This window comes from Salvelinus alpinus, chromosome 24, assembly GCF_045679555.1.
Source record: "Salvelinus alpinus chromosome 24, SLU_Salpinus.1, whole genome shotgun sequence".
NCBI lineage: Eukaryota > Metazoa > Chordata > Actinopteri > Salmoniformes > Salmonidae > Salvelinus > Salvelinus alpinus.
The window spans coordinates 48,862,027-48,870,689 of NC_092109.1; positions in this window are offsets into that span (position 1 = coordinate 48,862,027).

The following is an 8,663-nucleotide window of genomic DNA, read 5'->3' on the forward strand; positions in this document are numbered from 1 at the left end:
CTGAGGAACATTACATACTGCTGAACATTACAGACTGCTGAACATTACAGACTGAGGAACATTACAGACTGAGGAACATTACATACTGCTGAACGTTACAGACTGAGGAACATTACATACTGCTGAACATTACAGACTGAGGAACATTACATACTGCTGAACATTACAGACTGAGGAACATTACATACTGCTGAACATTACAGACTGAGGAACATTACATACTGCTGAACGTTACAGACTGAGGAACATTACATACTGCTGAACGTTACAGACTGAGGAACATTACATACTGCTGAACATTACAGACTGAGGAACATTACATACTGCTGAACATTACAGACTGAGGAACATTACATACTGCTGAACATTACAGACTGAGGAACATTACATACTGCTGAACGTTACAGACTGAGGAACATTACATACTGCTGAACATTACAGACTGAGGAACATTACATACTGCTGAACATTACAGACTGAGGAACATTACATACTGCTGAACATTACAGACTGAGGAACATTACATACTGCTGAACATTACAGACTGAGGAACATTACATACTGCTGAACATTACAGACTGAGGAACATTACATACTGCTGAACATTACAGACTGAGGAACATTACATACTGCTGAACATTACAGACTGAGGAACATTACAGACTGAGGAACATTACAGACTGAGGAACATTACATACTGCTGAACATTACAGACTGAGGAACATTACATACTGCTGAATGTTACATACTGATGAACATTACATACTGATGAACATTACAGACTGAGGAACATTACATACTGATGAACATTACATACTGCTGAACATTACAGACTGAGGAACATTACATACTGCTGAACATTACAGACTGAGGAACATTACATACTGCTGAACATTACAGACTGAGGAACATTACATACTGCTGAACATTACAGACTGAGGAACATTACAGACTGAGGAACATTACATACTGCTGAACATTACAGACTGAGGAACATTACATACTGAGGAACATTACAGACTGCTGAACGTTACAGACTGAGGAACATTACATACTGCTGAACGTTACAGACTGAGGAACATTACATACTGAGGAACATTACAGACTGCTGAACGTTACAGACTGAGGAACATTACAGACTGAGGAACATTACATACTGCTGAACATTACAGACTGAGGAACATTACATACTGCTGAACATTACAGACTGAGGAACATTACAGACTGAGGAACATTACATACTGCTGAACATTACAGACTGAGGAACATTACATACTGCTGAACATTACAGACTGAGGAACATTACATACTGCTGAACGTTACAGACTGAGGAACATTACATACTGCTGAACATTACAGACTGAGGAACATTACATACTGCTGAACGTTACAGACTGAGGAACATTACAGACTGAGGAACATTACATACTGCTGAACATTACAGACTGAGGAACATTACATACTGCTGAACATTACAGACTGAGGAACATTACATACTGCTGAACATTACAGACTGAGGAACATTACATACTGCTGAACATTACAGACTGAGGAACATTAAATACTGATGAATGTTACATACTGCTGAACATTACAGACTGAGGAACATTACATACTGCTGAACATTACAGACTGATGAACATTACAGACTGAATGTTACAGACTGAGGAACGTTACAGACTGATGAACATTAGAGACTGATAAACAGTTACAGACTGATGAACATTACAGACTGAATGTTACAGACTGAGGAACGTTACAGACTGCTGAACGTTACAGACTGATAAACAGTTACAGACTGATGAACGTTAGACTTATGAACGATACAGAATGATAAAAGTTACAGACTGATAAATGTTACAGACTGATGAACCTTACAGTTTGAGGAATGTTACAGACTGATGAACGTCACAGACCGATAAACGTTACAGACTGAAGAACATTACATACTGCTGAACGTTACAGACTGAGGAACATTACATACTGCTGAACATTACAGACTGAGGAACATTACATACTGCTGAACATTACAGACTGAGGAACATTACATACTGATGAACATTACAGACTGAGGAACATTACATACTGCAGAACGTTACAGACTGAGGAACATTACATACTGCTGAACGTTACAGACTGAGGAACATTACAGACTGCTGAACGTTACAGACTGAGGAACATTAAATACTGCTGAACATTACAGACTGAGGAATATTAAATACTGATGAATGTTACATACTGCTGAACATTACAGACTGAGGAACATTACATACTGCTGAACATTACAGACTGAGGAACATTACATACTGCTGAACATTACAGACTGAGGAACATTACATACTGCTGAACATTACAGACTGAGGAATATTAAATACTGATGAATGTTACATACTGCTGAACATTAGAGACTGATGAACATTACAGACTGAATGTTACAGACTGAGGAACGTTACAGACTGATGAACATTAGAGACTGATGAACATTACAGACTGAATGTTACAGACTGAGGAACGTTACAGACTGATAAACGTTACAGACTGATAAACAGTTACAGACTGATGAACATTACAGACTGAATGTTACAGACTGAGGAACGTTACAGACTGCTGAACGTTACAGACTGATAAACAGTTACAGACTGATGAACGTTAGACTTATGAATGATACAGAATGATAAAAGTTACAGACTGATAAATGTTACAGAATGATAAACGTTACAGACTGAAGAACGTTACAGACTGCTGAACGTTACAGACTGAGGAACATTACATACTGCTGAACATTACAGACTGAGGAACATTACATACTGCTGAACATTACAGACTGAGGAACATTACATACTGCTGAACATTACAGACTGAGGAACATTACATACTGCTGAACGTTACAGACTGAGGAACATTACATACTGCTGAACGTTACAGACTGAGGAACATTACATACTGCTGAACATTACAGACTGAGGAACATTACATACTGCTGAACGTTACAGACTGAGGAACATTACATACTGCTGAACATTACAGACTGAGGAACATTACATACTGCTGAACATTACAGACTGAGGAACATTACATACTGCTGAACATTACAGACTGAGGAACATTACATACTGCTGAACGTTACAGACTGAGGAACATTACATACTGCTGAACGTTACAGACTGAGGAACATTACATACTGCTGAACATTACAGACTGAGGAACATTACATACTGCTGAACATTACAGACTGAGGAACATTACATACTGCTGAACATTACAGACTGAGGAACATTACATACTGCTGAACATTACAGACTGAGGAACATTACATACTGCTGAACATTACAGACTGAGGAACATTACATACTGCTGAACATTACAGACTGAGGAACATTACATACTGCTGAACATTACAGACTGAGGAACATTACATACTGCTGAACATTACAGACTGAGGAACATTACATACTGCTGAACGTTACAGACTGAGGAACATTACATACTGCTGAACGTTACAGACTGAGGAACATTACATACTGCTGAACATTACAGACTGAGGAACATTACATACTGCTGAACATTACAGACTGAGGAACATTACAGAAGGCTGAACATTACAGACTGAGGAACATTACATACTGCTGAACGTTACAGACTGAGGAACATTACATACTGCTGAACGTTACAGACTGAGGAACATTACATACTGCTGAACGTTACAGACTGAGGAACATTACATACTGATGAACATTACAGACTGAATGTTACAGACTGAGGAACGTTACAGACTGATGAACATTAGAGACTGATGAACATTACAGACTGAATGTTACAGACTGAGGAACGTTACAGACTGATAAACGTTACAGACTGATAAACAGTTACAGACTGATGAACATTACAGACTGAATGTTACAGACTGAGGAACGTTACAGACTGCTGAACGTTACAGACTGATAAACAGTTACAGACTGATGAACGTTAGACTTATGAACGATACAGAATGATAAAAGTTACAGACTGATAAATGTTACAGACTGATGAACGTTACAGACTGAGGAACATTACATACTGCTGAACGTTACAGACTGAGGAACATTACAGACTGCTGAACGTTACAGACTGAGGAACATTAAATACTGCTGAACATTACAGACTGAGGAACATTACATACTGCTGAACATTACAGACTGAGGAACATTACATACTGCTGAACATTACAGACTGAGGAACATTACATACTGCTGAACGTTACAGACTGAGGAACATTACATACTGCTGAACGTTACAGACTGAGGAACATTACATACTGCTGAACATTACAGACTGAGGAACATTACATACTGCTGAACATTACAGACTGAGGAACATTACAGACTGCTGAACATTACAGACTGAGGAATATTAAATACTGATGAATGTTACATACTGCTGAACATTACAGACTGAGGAACATTACATACTGCTGAACATTACAGACTGAGGAACATTACATACTGCTGAACATTACAGACTGAGGAACATTACATACTGCTGAACGTTACAGACTGAGGAACATTACATACTGCTGAACGTTACAGACTGAGGAACATTACATACTGCTGAACATTACAAACTGAGGAACATTACATACTGCTGAACATTACAGACTGAGGAACATTACAGACTGCTGAACATTACAGACTGAGGAACATTACATACTGCTGAACGTTACAGACTGAGGAACATTACATACTGCTGAACGTTACAGACTGAGGAACATTACATACTGCTGAACGTTACAGACTGAGGAACATTACATACTGCTGAACATTACAGGCTGCTGAACATTACAGACTGAGGAACATTACAGACTGAGGAACATTACATACTGCTGAACGTTACAGACTGAGGAACATTACATACTGCTGAACATTACAGACTGAGGAACATTACATACTGCTGAACATTACAGACTGAGGAACATTACATACTGCTGAACATTACAGACTGCTGAACATTACAGACTGAGGAACATTACAGACTGAGGAACATTACATACTGCTGAACGTTACAGACTGAGGAACATTACATACTGCTGAACATTACAGACTGAGGAACATTACATACTGCTGAACATTACAGACTGAGGAACATTACATACTGCTGAACATTACAGACTGAGGAACATTACATACTGCTGAACGTTACAGACTGAGGAACATTACATACTGCTGAACGTTACAGACTGAGGAACATTACATACTGCTGAACATTACAGACTGAGGAACATTACATACTGCTGAACATTACAGACTGAGGAACATTACATACTGCTGAACATTACAGACTGAGGAACATTACATACTGCTGAACATTACAGACTGAGGAACATTACAGACTGAGGAACATGACATACTGCTGAACATTACAGACTGAGGAACATTACATACTGCTGAACATTACAGACTGAGGAACATTACATACTGCTGAACATTACAGACTGAGGAACATTACAGACTGAGGAACATTACATACTGCTGAACATTACAGACTGAGGAACATTACATACTGAGGAACATTACAGACTGCTGAACGTTACAGACTGAGGAACATTACATACTGCTGAACGTTACAGACTGAGGAACATTACATACTGAGGAACATTACAGACTGCTGAACGTTACAGACTGAGGAACATTACAGACTGAGGAACATTACATACTGCTGAACATTACAGACTGAGGAACATTACATACTGCTGAACATTACAGACTGAGGAACATTACAGACTGAGGAACATTACATACTGCTGAACATTACATACTGAGGAACATTACATACTGCTGAACATTACAGACTGAGGAACATTACATACTGCTGAACGTTACAGACTGAGGAACATTACATACTGCTGAACATTACAGACTGAGGAACATTACATACTGCTGAACGTTACAGACTGAGGAACATTACAGACTGAGGAACATTACATACTGCTGAACATTACAGACTGAGGAACATTACATACTGCTGAACGTTACAGACTGAGGAACATTACATACTGCTGAACGTTACAGACTGAGGAACATTACATACTGCTGAACATTACAGACTGAGGAACATTACATACTGCTGAACATTACAGACTGAGGAACATTACATACTGCTGAACATTACAGACTGAGGAACATTACATACTGCTGAACGTTACAGACTGAGGAACATTACATACTGCTGAACGTTACAGACTGAGGAACATTACATACTGCTGAACGTTACAGACTGAGGAACATTACATACTGCTGAACATTACAGACTGAGGAACATTACATACTGCTGAACGTTACAGACTGAGGAACATTACATACTGCTGAACGTTACAGACTGAGGAACATTACAGACTGAGGAACATTACAGACTGAGGAACATTACATACTGCTGAACGTTACAGACTGAGGAACATTACATACGGCTGAACATTACAGACTGAGGAACATTACATACTGCTGAACATTACAGACTGAGAAACATTACATACTGCTGAACGTTACAGACTGAGGAACATTACATACTGCTGAACATTACAGACTGAGGAACATTACATACTGCTGAACGTTACAGACTGAGGAACATTACATACTGCTGAACATTACAGACTGAGGAACATTACATACTGCTGAACGTTACAGACTGAGGAACATTACATACTGCTGAACATTACAGACTGAGGAACATTACATACTGCTGAACGTTACAGACTGAGGAACATTACATACTGCTGAACATTACAGACTGAGGAACATTACATACTGCTGAACGTTACAGACTGAGGAACATTACATACTGCTGAACATTACAGACTGAGGAACATTACATACTGCTGAACGTTACAGACTGAGGAACATTACATACTGCTGAACGTTACAGACTGAGGAACATTACATACTGCTGAACATTACAGACTGAGGAACATTACATACTGCTGAACATTACAGACTGAGGAACATTACAGACTGCTGAACATTACAGACTGAGGAACATTACATACTGCTGAACGTTACAGACTGAGGAACATTACATACTGCTGAACGTTACAGACTGAGGAACATTACATACTGCTGAACGTTACAGACTGAGGAACATTACATACTGCTGAACATTACAGACTGCTGAACATTACAGACTGAGGAACATTACAGACTGAGGAACATTACATACTGCTGAACGTTACAGACTGAGGAACATTACATACTGCTGAACATTACAGACTGAGGAACATTACATACTGCTGAACGTTACAGACTGAGGAACATTACATACTGCTGAACGTTACAGACTGAGGAACATTACATACTGCTGAACATTACAGACTGAGGAACATTACATACTGCTGAACATTACAGACTGAGGAACATTACAGACTGCTGAACATTACAGACTGAGGAACATTACATACTGCTGAACGTTACAGACTGAGGAACATTACATACTGCTGAACGTTACAGACTGAGGAACATTACATACTGCTGAACGTTACAGACTGAGGAACATTACATACTGCTGAACATTACAGACTGCTGAACATTACATACTGCTGAACATTAAAGACTGCTGAATGTTACAGACTGAGGAACATTACAGACTGCTGAACATTACAGACTGAGGAACATTACATACTGCTGAACGTTACAGACTGAGGAACATTACATACTGCTGAACGTTACAGACTGAGGAACATTACATACTGCTGAACGTTACAGACTGAGGAACATTACATACTGCTGAACATTACAGACTGCTGAACATTACAGACTGAGGAACATTACAGACTGAGGAACATTACATACTGCTGAACGTTACAGACTGAGGAACATTACATACTGCTGAACATTACAGACTGAGGAACATTACATACTGCTGAACATTACAGACTGAGGAACATTACATACTGCTGAACATTACAGACTGAGGAACATTACATACTGCTGAACGTTACAGACTGAGGAACATTACATACTGCTGAACGTTACAGACTGAGGAACATTACATACTGCTGAACATTACAGACTGAGGAACATTACATACTGCTGAACATTACAGACTGAGGAACATTACATACTGCTGAACATTACAGACTGAGGAACATTACATACTGCTGAACGTTACAGACTGAGGAACATTACATACTGCTGAACATTACAGACTGAGGAACATTACATACTGCTGAACATTACAGACTGAGGAACATTACATACTGCTGAACATTACAGACTGAGGAACATTACATACTGCTGAACGTTACAGACTGAGGAACATTACATACTGCTGAACGTTACAGACTGAGGAACATTACATACTGCTGAACATTACAGACTGAGGAACATTACATACTGCTGAACATTACAGACTGAGGAACATTACATACTGCTGAACATTACAGACTGAGGAACATTACATACTGCTGAACATTACACACTGAGGAACATTACAGACTGAGGAACATTACATACTGCTGAACATTACAGACTGAGGAACATTACAGACTGAGGAACATTACATACTGCTGAACATTACAGACTGAGGAACATTACAGACTGAGGAACATTACATACTGCTGAACGTTACAGACTGAGGAACATTACATACTGCTGAACGTTACAGACTGAGGAACATTACATACTGCTGAACATTACAGA